Genomic DNA, 15572 nt, shown 5'->3' with positions numbered 1-15572 from the left:
TTATATTAACTACTATTATGCTATGTTCCCTCAGAATGTGTCATGATCCTGTGAGGGGAGATGCCATCTTGTTTTACCCAAGTAGCTTATTTCCTACATGTCGCATGCTTCTTCCAGGTCCCCATATTGCCTTGCCTAGCACTGGGCTCCCAGGAATATATTTTAGGGTGCTCTATCTGTCTTTACTTTTCATGATAGACTGACAGTAATTGCAAACCCTCTAAGGGGTCCAATTGGCCTCATCTTGAGTCTGGGCTGGTGTAAAGTCTTGCCACTGACCAGAAGAACAGGATGGAGCTGACATTGTATGAACTGGAGATATTTGCAGCAGGCTGCCAACTTCCTGTTCATGTATCACCATCTGTAACACATGGAAATTGACTGTTTCAAAGCTACTGTGCTGGGAGCAAGCTCAGTGATCAGACATGTAGGTGCTTGGCCCAATTCTGGGGTAAGAGCAAACCAATACACTCCAATCTCAAACCTTTGGGAAGCCTACAGAGGGTGATAAATGGGCTCCATGGACCTCTGTTTAAATCCTTACACAGTGAGCCATGAGAATGCAGATGGGGGTGGTTTGTTACACAGCAGTAGATAATCTGTATAACCTGTCAACTATTTGCCAATAACTAAGATCATAATATTTTCAAATGTAGTTATTATTGTTGTTGTTGTGAAAAGTACACTATCGTGAAGTTCCCCCTCTTAACCATTTTCTACTATATAGTGCAAATAGAATTAAGTGTAATTTTGTTACTCTGTAAGGGATCTCTGAAAGCTTTTCATTTTGTAATCTGAAACTCCATAACCAATAAACAATAGCCCACTATTTTCCCTCCTGCTAGTTGCTAGCAACCAGCATCCTACTTCCAGTTTCTATAGGGTTAACCACTGGTATGTATCATTTGTGACTGGGTTATTTTACTTACGTCTCCAATGTTCATCCAGGCTTTAACATATATCAGAATTTCCTTCTTTTTAATGGTTCAGCAATATTTTATTTTATGCATACAATGCTTTACTTATTCATTTATCTGTTGATTGCTTCCATATTTTAGTTTTCTTGAATAATGTGGCTATGAACAGGGGCATGAAGTATATCAATATTTTGCTTTCAACTATCTTGGATATATACACTGAAGCAGGATTGCTGGATCACAGGGTAATGCTGTTTAGTCTTCCGTGCCTCTATTTTCTTTTTCACAGTGGTTGCCAGACTTTACAAACTAACATATATGGATCCACTTTCTGAACATCCTTGTTAAAACTTGCCTGGATGTGAGATCAGTAAATGTACATTTTACCACTTGATTTTATTATCTGGTAGGATGATTCTTCACTCAAAGAAATGTTTAGCATTGAAGCCTCATTATTCCTTCATGAATCTGTGACTCACACCACCAAGCTCAAAAGGCAATGAAAACTGACATTCTAATTAAACAGAGTTAGCCTGTCAATCACCATGGAGAAAGGGGTGATAGCCCATGACCATGGAGGCTTCCTGTTCTCTTACTCCATGATAAAATCTACACAGCTTGCACTCTGGATCTCAAGCACGTTTTGTCAACGTAAATTCTTAATAACCCATCTTACATGGTCCCAGTAATGCCAGAATTCACCAAAATTGAAGACCTTGAACTTGAGAGGAGTGTACCACCAGGATAACCTGGATAGCCAACCTGAGCTCTGAATAAAGTTACCAAGAAGAATCTAGAAGAAGCTAGAGATAAAGATGGGCATATGGCATGCTTACATACACACACACACACACACACACACACACTTGTGCACATATGAATATGTGCATAACAAGGATAAAAGGAAACACATGTTTTGGGATTAGTAGTCAATACTGATGAGACGAGAGGGCCTACAGTTACTATTTCAACAGCTTCATATTCCTATCTAGGTGCTCTGTCCTATGTGGCTCGAATGCAGATGCCCAGGGAAGGCTGGTGAGACAGCCAGAGGCAGATGTTCAATTTAGCCACCTTGTCCTTGGACAATCCTAACATTCAGATGACAGGTAAAAGGAACTGCAGGAAGCTACTGTGAAAGGGTGGTTAGCGATAGGTCCAGATGTGTCCAGTAAGGAGGAGTGCCTAGGAAGGTAGGGTGAGTAGTTAGGTCAAGAAAAGAGGAACAACAAAGCCTCTGGAAGTGGACACTGCACTTCTGAGTACTCCTCCAAGACGAAGTAGGAAGTGGGAAGGAAGCTGGTGGATGGCAGAGGACCTGCAGAGAGTGTTCCCACCAAGAAACATTTCACGCAATGAACTGGAGGCTGAGTTTTGGGCTCTGTCTGTCTTAGGACAGAAAAATCAGCTGTGAGCCAGATGTCTCCACAGTGATCTCTGACTTATGGTGGTTCCACTTTAGATTCCCCAAGTCTATGGTGGTGCAAAGTGATAATTATTCAGCCAAGACTACGGTTCTGGAATTTGAACTTGGTTCTTCTCTGGTCTAGTGCTCTTGAGTCTAGTTCTTTTCACCTTGCTATCCAGCACAGAGAGCTGTAGCCACTGAGAATCCCACTATGCCAAAGGGAAACCACCTGAGAATTCAACTCGTGTGTTATTAAACCATTTAGATGCTCGACAGGTTGGGTGCTGGGGTGGTTTGAATGAGAATATTCCTCGTAGGCTCAGGTATTGAACTCTTAATCTCTATTTGGTGGTTGTGCTGTTTGGTGTGCTTTAGGTGGTTCAGCCTGGCTGGAGGAAGAACACCACTGGGTTAGGCTTTGAGATTATATGACCTCATTCTATCTGGTTCCCTTTCTCAGCTTAATGTTTACAATTAAAGATGTGAGTGCTCAGCTTCCTGCTTCTGCCATTTCTTGCCCACTACTTGCTACCATGCCTCCTTACCATGATAGACTCATACCTCTGGAGCCATAAACCCAAACAAACTCATCCACCTATAAGTTGATTCTGATTATGGTATTTTAACCACAGCAACAGGATGGCAACATACAGCTGTGTTCAGTGCAGTTTAAACTTACCATATTTCATCATAGGATTGGTCTCTCAGGGCAGAATTCCATTGTAAGCTAAGGAAAATCTGAAAATCAAAACCAACAGTCATGCCACTGGGCAGCTTGGTTAGAAACTCTTATTATGGTCTAAATACGAAACACCAGCTTCTATGTTTAACCTTGGCCCCCAGATAGAGACCTACTTTAGAAGTTTGTGGAAGCTTTAGGGGGTGGTACTTAAATGGAAAATGTAAGTTACAACAAAACGAAAATCTTCCTTATCAGAATAAATGGAGGCAAAGCCTATGAACTGAAAATGAAAACTCTTAGATGGTAAACAAAAATAAACCTCACTTGCATTGTTTCTGCCAGCCATCTGATCACAAGAATGTAAAAGTAACCACCACAGTCCTCACACCCTTTGATTTGGCCCTTCAGAGACAGTCAAGTTCATGTGTGACTCCCCCTGCCTCCCCCCAACCCCTGCCCAAACACACAAAGGTACTGGCTTAAAGACCACTGAACAGACTCCAACTCACTAAAATGTATTTCTGGAATATACAAGTCTCTAAGTGCCACTTTCAGGAAGACCAGAATTTCTGGGCAGTAAATGCAGAGGAGAAAGGGAGAGGGAGGGGCAGAGAGACAAAGGAAGCAAGCAAGCACCAAAAAGCAAAATTAACCAAAACAAAACATTTCCATACCCTGGAAAAAGATTAATGCTACAACCAACACAAGAACAAGGGTAACCTCTTTAGTTTAGGTGGTTGTTCTGGGGCCTATGGCATTGGTGGCAATAAGAACCTCCCCTCTGGCTGCCTGGATGTTTTCCAGGTGATTTCTGTTCCCCTGTACGCTTGTATAACTGAGTCATACCTTGCCTATACCCCAGGTCTCACTTGCAGATTTGCTGTAGGCTTTGAGCCCTAGGAAAGCCATCTAAACTGCACAGATAGAGAAGTCACCTAAGTATGCTTTGCTCCACTCGGCACTTCCCATGCGGCAGACTAATATGAATCTCTTTGCCTTTTGCACAGGATGCATGACACTCCTAAAAGTTACAGTAAGTTCCAGCAATATCAGGAGGCCTTGGCAGCCAAATATGGCAGGTGAGGTAACATGGCCTTTGTAGACAGCCACAAAAGCAAGTATTCCCTAAAGATGTGCCTCTGCAACAATACCCCACTCTTGCAACATAAGGCTGGACAGCAGGTTGGCACCCTCTGGCTCTCTGGTCATGCCAAGTGTCCAAGTGTGGAAACAGGGGCATCTCCAGAGTGTGCTGCGAAAACCAAATGGAGTTAGAAGCACATTTCACATCTCCCCTCCCCTCTTGTTCACTCCCCTCCTTTCCTTCCTTGGTGCTACCATCTGGCCAGGGAGAGACATCACTAGCAGTAAGGATCTAAGAGTTGAAGCCGGTGTTAGCATTTCTGTGCCAACACTCATAGCATGATGCAAACAAGCCATACAAGCTTTGATCTGGCCCTTCCATTCAGATAGGCCTGCATTTCCTAAATCCACTAGCTCATCTAGAAGTCACACAAATGTCTTCAGAGACAGCTATCCATCTATGATGTGAGGAGTTGAACAAAAGACTAGTATTTCCATCCCAGCTCAAGTATAAACCCCAAGGCCCTGAAGTTTAGAAAATGAAGTCAGAAACACTTGAACTCTGGAAGATCCTCAACCTTGCAGCAGTGACTGAGGCCCATCATGGGCCAGTACTCATCTCTATATTAATTCTTTCAGGACAATGCTCCTTACAAAGCCCAGTTTCTATTGAAGTGCTAATGTCTCCTTGAGCCCATGGTTCTCCCAAAGCTAGCCCTATGTCACCTGTACATCCAAATAATTTCCAGGACACTATAGGTCTGAGAAAGAAGACGACATTTGTTACGCACCCTATCAAGGCTCACCATGCTCCTGCCATGGCACCACTCACCCACCCATCATCTCCACACTACGCTTATTTCTGTTCCACTTCTTTGACATTGCCAATCCTGAAGTCCCTTCACACACATTCTTGACCGCACAGCTTCCTCAACCCTCATCCAGAAGACAGACATATATCTTAGATGGAGGACAATCTATAAAGAGGTGGGACTGATTTCTCCCTAGGGACAACAGTGAATCCTAGGAATACCAACCCTTGGTTTGAAGTGTCTGTCAGAGCTGAAGCTACCCATCATTATGTAAAGGCAACAGAAAAGGCTAAGACTATGGGGTCCAGGGTTGGAGGCAGAACTTCCTAACAGGAAGATGCTGTGGGTAGACCTTTGGGCTAGATGGGAGGATCTACATTGTGCATCTGAGTATCCAAGGCAACAGAGGGGCCATGACAGCTAAGGAGAGGTGAATAGAACCAGTTAAGGAATAAACTAATTTCCCTTAACCTATTACTCCTGAGTCCTGATGCTAAAAGGGCAGGCATAACGGTTACTGAAATACTATGAGCCTACCTGCCAGACAGTATGTCTGTTCAAACATGGGACAGATAAGCCTTAAATTGGTTGTAGCATGTAATTCTTAATCAGGCAAGCCTCTGCAGGCCTCTACAATAGCTAGATAACAAGACAAGGAAAGGCAAGCCTGCAGGGGTATACTGGGCCAACTTACAGCTTATACTGAATATCCCCGCTAGCACTATTTATGACTCTGATTTCTCTGGGTGTCAGTGTACCTGGATAACTCTGTAGGATCCTAACTGGTGGCTGGAGACAGTGCAGAATTCTGAGCACAGGGTGTGAGCCAAGTGTCAGTGGATTTACAGAGGAACCTTCTAGTGCAAGAAAAAAAAATGGCCAACCATTTTTTGGTAGGGAGCAGGTACCACAATTTAAACTTTGCTAAATGGAATCTTGAGGCCACAGAAAACCTGCACACTTGAAAACACTCCTACTCTAACAAAGAAGAGAGTGCTGGAGGCTGGGTAACAGCTAAGCACTGATGGAGAGAGGTCACAGTGCTCCAGTCATGTCTGCACCAGCATTTCCTGTGTCCCTGGCCATGTGTGTAGGTGACACACATCAATTAGGACAGTTTTTGAAATGTAGGATGGAGACAGGCTCAGTGATTCAGGATCCTGTAGTGTGCAGTTCTCAAAAAAAGTACCTTGGAGAATCAGCAACAAGAAAGGGAGCTGCAGCATTCTGCGTGTTCTGAGTCCACAAATACATTGTCTCCCTATGGATCTGGAAAAAGCTGCAGTATTGTAAAACACATCTGGGGCTCTTTTTCACAGCCAAGGTACCAGTCACTAGGAGCAGTCAGATTAGCAATGGTGCCAGTGAGCATTACGCAACAGGGCCTGGACATAGGGATCAAAGAAGCTGACTTGGGGCCTGGGATGTTCTGGTTCTGAGCCCCTTTGTGGCAGCTATACTACAGGCCACAGAGCCCTTGCTGTTAGAGAAGGCACATCTGCACAAACACCTTCTCACATTTCCACATACACAAACATGTACACACACAAACCAGGGTCAGAATGTAAATGAAAGGGAGAGAGTGGACTCAGAAACAATAAGTCCGATTACTTTCCTGTCTTTAAAAAAAGCTTTAAATAAAAATCTATCTCTGTCAAGGAATTTAGAGAATGATATTATATCAAAGCGCTGAAATAACTGATCTGAATACCTGGGGGTTAAGTGGGGGGTAGTTTGAACATTAATCAACCAGATCCTGGTTCTATGGGTGCGGGGGGGTGGGTGGGGGGGGGGGGAGGAAGAAATGGGAGCAAGGGCAAGGCATGATCAGATAGGGACAAATCAAGACTGGGGTCCAGGTAGAACATGGCCTACAGATCCTCACTGTAGTTAATGTGCATTTAGGGAACTTTTATGAGTCATGCAGAGCAGATAACCAGTTCTGAAGTCTATCTAGGAATGTCTGAGCTGCAAGCTCTAGCCCGACCCTGCTGGATCCATCTCAGACATCCTACATGGCTACTGTTTTCTGTGAAGTTTCCCCTCTCCTCAGCACACTAAGCCCCTGTACCAGTCTTTCATGGTGTGTACAACTAGTATAAACAAGGTTTCTCAGGGAGAACATATATGGGAGACAGGCTGAAACTCAGATTTTTGGAGTTGAAGGTGGGTGTAGAAAAGTCTGCAACTTACTAAAGGCATTTTTAGACTCTGCAAGTCATTAAGTGTGGGGCTGGTGCCAGTCTCTCTTTGGATGAGTTGGGTATCCTAGAAATCTACTAAAGCTTGACTTAGTAGATCCCCTCTCAACATGGTACTAGTCCCAGAATTGATCTTGAGACATAAATCCACTTATTTCAAACCTGCTCTAGCTCATAGCCATCCCCACCAGGTGACGACCAAGCTCATAGGAATATGTTTAAATGCATACTTTACATCCCATGGGAGAATTGGTTTATATAACATCCACTGCTTTAATTTCCTAAGGGAGAAGGCTGAATCCCAAATGTGTTGGAGGTGAGAACACTGCATCCTGCTTTCTGAAGTGTGTTTAAAGTTAAGGCAGTAGAATGTAACCTTACTGGTTCTAAGTGTTTGTAACACATTTGTGTTTTAGATATAAATACTTTTGGACCAAGAAAAAGGGGGGAAAACAGGTAGAGACGCATCTGAATGGCAGCTCAAATAGGTCAAATGATAAATTCAAACTGAATATCATAATTGTTCAAAGTATAAATTTCAACAGTAATCCTTTTCTAAAAGATGGATCTTAGGCTCTATCTGAGTTTTCTTTTTCTGAGTCACATCTCCAAAGTGCTCTATAATATAATTGAAACCCAGCTAGGAACTAAAAGCCAAAAAGTATTCACATTAAACACATTTGAACTCCAGCAGCAAGATGCTTGTCCCTGTAGTCATACCAGCAGGACTCCATACATTGTTTTGATGTAAGTGACGTTCCAAAGCTACCTCTGTGCTTTCTGCTTGTTTTGTGGTGCTGGTGAGTGATTCTAGGTTCTGTGTGCACTAGACAAGCACTCTGCAACTGAGCTATATACTCAGTTCTTTTTTTTTTTTTTTTTTTTTTTTTTTTTTAATTTGAGAAGTGCTCTTGATAAGTTAAGTTGCCCAGGTTGGCCATAAAGATTTCATGTAAGCCTAGGTAGGCCTTGAAATTCCAAGGCTTCTGCTTCAGCCTCTTAGGTAAGATGGATTATAAGAGGATAACAGAACTGACTTTTATTCTTATCTCCCACATGTGTGTGATATTTTCTATTTGTGCTTACTGGTTCTAACCATTCTTTGAATCCCCACATCCGTTTGTTGTTTTACTTTAGTAACTTGTTTTACTTTATTTTCAGCAATTGAATAGATTCTTTGTCACCTGGAAGCTTAAGATAATTTAGACTTTGAGACATACATAACATAAATCACCATGTGTCCCACATGGTGGCTGGCTTCTGTTAAAAATTTCCTTTATGGGGGCTTAACTTACAATGTGTCAGGAATCCACTTTTAGTTAGGTTAGATGCTATTGCTCATGTGGCTCTCCTCCATGGTCTCTGGAAATTGTTAGCAGATAGGACTGCTGACGTGTGTCTCACATATTCCTATGGGAGAGCTGGTCTGCCCTCACTGAGGTGTGTACACTGTCCTCCTGAGACTCCGGCCAACCAACAGTTTTAAGATTCAGATACAGGAAGGAGAAGCCCATTCTGTTTTCTCAGCTAGCCAGTGACTATATAAGCATCCACAAGGAAACCTTCAGTTAAGACTTATGGTGGTTTGAATAAGAATGGCTTTGATAGGCTCTTATATTTGAATGCTTAGGGAGTGCTGAAATTTGAAAGGATTAGTAGGTGTGGCCTTGTTGAAGGAAGTATGTCATTGGGGGACAGGTTTTGAGGTTGTAGAAGGTCAAGCCAGGCCCAAGTTGTAAGAATGTTCCTTCCTGCTGCCTGAGGGTCTGCTCTAGCACCATGTCTGCATACGGCCATGCTTCTTGCTATCCTAATAAGGGACAAAACCTCTGAAAGTGTAAGCAAGCCCCAGTAAAATGCTTTATTAAGAGTTGTCATGGTCATGGTGTCTCTTCACAGCAGTAGGACACGAAGACAAGACTCAAACACATCCATTACCTGCAGCTTCTTTCCTTTATCAAACAGTGACCATTGTAAGGATTCTGTTTTCAAAATCCTGAGAAAAATGGGGGTGAAAGCCACAGAATCTCATAAAAGTGAAGAGATTTTTCTAAGGTAGTTCAAAGCACCTGCAGTGAAGCCCAAAGTTTGGAACAATGACCTTTCCACGGGTCTTCCTGAAAGTTCTACAGGGAGAGAGTGGCAGCCAGGAAAGGGAAGAGCTACCCCTCTTCCTTTTGCCCCTAGCACACAATCTGGTTGTAAGAAACAATGACCAAGGAACTGGGCTACAAAGTGATGCTCAGTTGCTCGTGACCACCTTTAAGACAGATTTTTAAACTCAGCAATAATTGGAAACATGCAAGAATCTTGCACAGAGAATGCTTTAAAAAAGAATCATATCTAAAACTACCAGCTGGTCTTCATTATTGCAATTCTGGAAGTATGAGTAAGAATCTAGTCAGCCTGCCTTCAATGGTTGGAATATTGTCACCTTTTTAACATTGTGTCTCAATGTCCCCAGTACAGTGTAAATAGATCATAGGCTATACCCCTCAAAACATCTCACATGAGCACATTTATGCAAAACAGCCCCATGTAACATTTCTATGTAACCTCATTTGCTCCTACCAGCTGATTCTGACAAGTAGACACCCTATCCTTCCTTCCCATAGTGTTTCTAAAAATGTGGTATCTGTTCAAACCACAGGTTGCAATACTGTGCCAGTCTATGCCTAGGGATCTGCATTCTCCAACAGGCAGGGGGACTAGAAAAGAACAAAGGGAGATGTACAGGCCTGCACTGGCATAAAACAAAATTACCAAAGTTTTATATGAGAGGACATGATGAAAGTGCTCACTTAACAAAAGGATAACTAAGGATCCCTTTGTACAGTGCTCTTCATAAAGGTATTTCAAAGTCTACCCAACTCTAGGAACACCACTGACATTTTTTTTTAGGAATAGCTTTTATCTCAAAGAAAATTTAGAGGTACACTAAGGGGCTCTGCAAGGGAAGGCATTCCTCCTGCTAACTCTCCTAGCCTTCTCTGGGGTGTGGCACACCTCTCTATAGTACTAAAATCACACTGGGTACCAAATCCCAGCAGGCATGGCACACACACACACACACACACACACACACACACACACACACCGCCTCCTAGGATCCAGTAAGTGAGACAGGAATGCCCACGTAGGTTTCCTAATGAACCCCTGGAGCATGCAGCACTCTCAGTGAGCCTTGCCAACAACAGCAGCAGACAATTTACATAAGCAATTGCTCCCTAGCAAATAAGACTCATTTGAGGAGGCAAATATGAAGGACAAGTTCAGTCCATTGCAGCCCTTCCAGGTCACTGTTAAATGAGGAAGAAATTAATTGCTTATAATTTACAAATTGAGGTTTAAAGATTTTACCATTTTTTTAAAAAAAATTATTTTGTTGTTCTTGAAGGAACTAGTCAACTAAAATCTTGCTCAGACCCCAGGTAGACAGGTATAGCACATTTAAAAGGCCAGTTTTCCTCAGTAATTGTAATTGTCTTTCCTCCAGCAATGGTCTACTTGTTCTTCCAATAAAAGTAGCGGGCTATCTTTTTTCCCCCCTGCGATATAAATGAGGAGAGGAATATCTTTCCTTGTATGAACATCATCTGTGCTCTACTGAGATCATTAGTAACAGTCATATTTTGAATCCAGAATGTAGCTCAGTGGTATAGCAATGTTTAGCATTTGTGGTGAGGCCCTGGGATCCAATCCAGCATAGAAACAAAACACACACGAATTATTATGATGGCCAGGCCAGCTTGCAATAAACTGCCATCATTCTCAGAGACAGGACCATGTGCAGACAGGTAAAGTCAGCTAGAAATTATTTTTTTTCTTTTTAAAGTTAAAATCAAAATGAAGCACTCACGAAAAACCCGTATGTAAACATATTACTTTTCTAGCTCATTTTAAAAATACAATTTAACAGCAATATAATTTATTATTTTAACCAATACATTTGCTTTGTTGGATACATTCATACATTCATAATTGTATAGGCTTACAGACACCAAATGATGCTATGATTTATTTGTATAATGTGGAATCACCGAATATTCCTCCCCTCAGTCATCCTTTTGGGAATAGATTTTGAAGTCTTTCCCAAACAAGGCCTCCAGGACTCTGAGAAACAAGGAGGAGGCGGCCAAGGCCAAGGGCATCTCTCTACCTTTCCATATCATTGAAGATTTCTGTAATAGGAAAGTTTGAAGTGCTTCCTTCCTGCTCCCTCTTCCCTGGTACCACAGTACCCTCTCTCACTGAAAAGGGGCAGCTAATTTACTATGAGTCCTCTCTGCAGGGGCAGGCAGTGGGGGCAGGGTGAGAAGGGCATCTGATCACTTACAGAGACAAGCTTGTCCCAGCAAAAGGCTAAAGTGTTCCTAGGTGCGAGAGAAGGAAGCAAAGAGGAAAGAAAGATGCTTTCTCACACATCCACAGGCCCCGCACCTGTGGTCTAAAACTTCGAAACGGCGGTCAAAGGCATGAGCAACTTCTCTGAAAATTCCCCTCAGCTTCTCCCCTCCTCCAAACAGACACCAGGCTACAGACACTTTTATCAGGACCCCCTTTCCCCTCTTTGAAACCACTTCTCTGCAAACACCCAAGCTGCAGACACCTTGACAAAGAAAAATCCACAGGCTCTGAGATATGTTAGGAGGTTGTTACCCCCTGCACCGTCCCCCCCTCCATCCCCCACACCGCTCAAGCTGCAGGTCTGCGCAGTTCGCAGCCTGATGGTTACCACCTCGCGGCTCTGCAGAAGAGGGCCCTAGAGATGCATGTCCCGCTGCCTGATTCTAAACAGAAAAACAGCCCCTAGGTATTTGTCAGACCCCTACGTCCCCCAAACAGCTAAACTGAGACCACTGTTTGCTGCACCAAAAACCCTGGTGAGACTATGAAAGACACAGGCAACCCAGTTCTTGCCCGCAGCGCAGAGGCGCCACCTCCACATCAAACACCGCAGGAGTGTGGTGCGCACCTTAAGTCTGAGGCACCGTGTGCCTGCGCTTCTGCTAGCAGAACACCCCACAGAAAATGAGGAATACCAGAAGACCCCTTCTTGTGGTCCTTTAGTAAAGCCAACCAACCCTTATCCTACTTGCCCAAAGCTCAACTGAAGGTTCCTCCACCACACCGCTAGGGTCCAACAAAACAGGCACATGCCCAAAGCCCTTCTTTCTTAAGAAAAGTGTCCAACTCCATGGATGCTCCACTCTCTCCAGTATTTACAGAGAGGACACGAATGAAGTGTAGAAATCACGCCCAGAGACAACAAAATTAGAATCTGAACCCTTTAATCGCATCTGCTTGCGCCCATCTCGGCGCCAGGACTGGCGGCTCCGAGGCTGCAGACTGTCGCGCTGCCAGGGACCGGACAGCTCATAAAAACCGGTCTCGTTTTGGATGGAGGTGAAGGGTTCTAGAAGTCCGGTCTTCCGCTCAGGTAACCGATTGTGCACCCACCCACCCCAATCCTGATGCTCTGGAACTCTACATTCTCTTTCCCCTCGGCCCTTTGCTTTCCTGTCCCATGTGGACCTCACTGACTGCCACCTCCGCGGATGCCTTTCTCGCCAGCCCCTCTTGGACTCAGCTAGGTAGCTCCAGGGACTGGTCGGTATCATCTAGGTGTTCCAGTACACCGGCCTGGCCCCCAGCAGCCTGGCTTTGCCGAACTCAAGACACAGACGCACTAGCTCTAACCGACGTCGCACAGCAGCCCCTTCACGCCGCCTGGGTACCCAAGGTGGCAAGGCGCCAAGTCGCACCCTGGGCCGGTATTACCAGTTCCTGTCCTCTCTGCATCTTCCCCGTCAGGCGCCATCTCCCCTCTCTCGGGGCGACACTGTGTCTCCCTAGTCCGGCCACTGCGACCCTTCAGGACTTACCGCGGCCGGCACACCATCACCGCCGCCTGGTCTGCGCGCTGCGAGGCGGAGCAGGACACCCGCCTGCGCCAGGGCATCCTCTCGCGCCCGCCACACCCGCCCACTCCGGTGGCCCGGGGTCCTCCCGCGCAGCTCTGGTGCTCGGGACTTACCTCCGGGACAAGGTGACCCGGCTGGTGCGCCCAGGCGGCCGCCCGCGCGTCTCGAGAGCCGGGAAGCGTGAGGGGCGCGGGGCGGTGCGGAGCCCGCCTCTGCTTCTGGGCTCGTGGCTCTCCGCCTCTGCCCTCCCCTGCGCGCAGCTTCCCCCGCCGCTCCCCTCCTTGGATCACTGCCAGCGCCCTGGGCTGCCCCGAGCACACAGTTCCCGAGAGCCGAACACAGGGCTGCGGCGCCACCCTTCCAGAACCCGGTCCTCTTGGCCCCTAGGAGCACAAAGGGCGCGGGCTGAACTAGGGGTGACCCGGGATGTGCCGTTCCACTCTTTGGTCTCGCGGAGCCTGGCGACTTGTGTGCAAGAGTATGCGGCCGCGGTCCCCGGGAGAAGGTGGCCGTGAGGAAGAGGAGGGGGAGAGAGAGCGGCAGCACACGAAGGTGGCCACTAACTTTGCTCCAGGCTAGCTGTGCCCTCGCCAGTGATAGCGGCTGGCGGGTGGCCGGGGGCTAGTGTCTGGAAACGTTGGGGCGACTGAGATGGGGGAAGGGGGACTGCCACTGGGAACTAGGAGGACAAGAATTAGCCGCCGACTGTGGAAACGGTGGCTTCCCTTGGTCCTAAAAGACCTCCCAGGCTCCAGGTCGACTTGAGGTTCAGAAGGTTTCTCTGGACACTGTAGGTTCAGAGAAAGACCCACGTCCTGACCAGCAGAAGGAATAAAGACAGAGACCAGCCTGAAATCGGTACTCTGGGACTCAAGCCTGTAGCTCGGACCAACACCATTGTAGGTGCACTGCGGGTGGCCCCATGGTAGTTGCTGTGGAAGGAAACTGGGCCGACGACGCCTTGGGGGTGGGGCAGAGTGGTGGCTTGGAGTAGGTCGAGGAGAGCCCTAGTAGAGCCGCCTACGAAGACAATCTACATTTCAAACGTTGGGGAAAATCATGCTCGAGTGGGCGTGTTTTCCTTACAGATTTTATAGAGAAGGAATTAGAAAATTCGCCAAAAAGAGGATCAAAAGTTGTCTTATCTGAATGACCCCCTTTCAAAACAAGGGAAAATTCACCTTGCTTCAGCTCTCCCAAACCCAAACTTTTTCTCCCTGGGGAGTCAACATTGCTAATTCCCTAGTGGTTCCTTGGATCTATAGCTATCTTGTATAGATTCCTGCCCCTTGCCTCAAAACCAAGATTTTGCCCCCAGAAACTGCCGCATCTAGCCAAGTAGAATTTGGAGTGTCAGAGTTGGAGGTAGCTCAAATCCTGCCTGGGAGCCCTGTGCAGCACTTGGCTTCTGGGGACCTTTAGCTGTACATAGAAAACAAAAAAATCAGATTTGGATGGCTTAGGAAGGAGGTTGAGCTGATTAGTGGACCCAGGTGTGTTCAGAGAAGCTCCTTGCTTGGGTTCATCTGAACGTCTTCTTTACATCTAAATATCACACTCATTCTCAACTTCTGCAGCAGCTAGGCACCTGGCTTTCTTCTACTGGTTGCTCTGAGCTCCAGGCAGCTCTTTTATCTGGGACAGCCTGAAAAGGACATTGTGAGTATCCCCCATTTAGTATCTCTTAAATTAACAGAAACTGTCAGCCTTACCTCTCTCTGTAAAACAGCTTATGGTCTCTGGTTCCTTCCTGAACAGAACATTCTCTGCTCTCCTGTGAACTGCTAGGCTGAGCATCCATTGTTAGAGCCATGCAGGATGCAGAATCAACACTGCTGTTTGTCTATTGAAGAGATGGAGACTTGAAAGGCTGAGAGAGTCTTGTCTCCCAAACTGCCGGGGTCACCTACAACTATAATTCATTCTCTGTGTCTAAGCCAAGCTATCTTGGTAGTCAGCCTTTAGGTTGCCTTAGAGGTTCACTTGGGTTTGCCAGAGCATCTGCTTGGTTTACAACTGCTAGAATTTTAAAGCGAGTTTTCCCCCCAAAATTGCAGTCAGGTAACTTGTCAAATGTAGGGTTAAGACTCACCATGGATCCCAACTGTCTCTGTGTTACCTCCAAATAGAACAATGGCCTCCAGGGTTGAGTCCCTGTGACCTGCCTCTATGTGTTAGATATTGCGAAAATTTTCCATGGATGATTTACTGGGTCTGCATAGGAACACAGGCATTTATTCACAGATGGACAGCATTTTCCAGCCTTTGGTTGTCTGGATAGGTAGGTAGATAGATAGATAGATAGATAGATAGATAGATAGATAGATAGATAGATAGTATGTGTGTTTCTGTGTGTGTGGTGTGCGTGTTTGAATTTCTGAGATAATGTCAAAGACTTATTTTTCTTAATCTACATTATCCACTTTGCCACTTAATATGTTACTTTCTAATTGTAGACTGGATGTTCGCCTCTCAGTTGAAGCTGGGATTTTTATTGTGTTTTAAAAGAAATTTACACTTCCTAGTTGAGAATCATGTATTAAGA

General features: G+C 45.4%; 1 protein-coding gene across 5 annotated transcripts in view; it reads right to left on the bottom strand.

Moving 5' to 3' along the window:
• The window catches only part of Syndig1 (synapse differentiation inducing 1), a 173610-nt gene extending 160327 nt beyond the window's left edge, over positions 1-13283 (bottom strand). The window contains exons 1-2 of one of the 5 annotated variants that reach the window (NM_001363094.1): positions 12989-13283; positions 3005-3063 (exon numbers count right to left, since the gene is read on the bottom strand). The gene's annotated coding sequence lies outside the window, so the exon portion shown is untranslated. Of the gene's footprint in view, positions 1-3004; positions 3064-12884; positions 12951-12988 lie in introns of those variants that run through there. The other 4 variants (NM_001363095.1, XM_030251857.1, NM_001363096.1 and 1 more) reach the window with 4 other exon arrangements.
• Positions 13284-15572: the final 2289 nt, after the last annotated feature.

Source organism: Mus musculus, chromosome 2, assembly GCF_000001635.26.
Source record: "Mus musculus strain C57BL/6J chromosome 2, GRCm38.p6 C57BL/6J".
Classification (NCBI taxonomy): Eukaryota; Metazoa; Chordata; class Mammalia; order Rodentia; family Muridae; genus Mus; species Mus musculus.
Note: the sequence above shows the minus strand (reverse complement) of the source record. Positions and strands in the feature narration are given on the sequence as shown.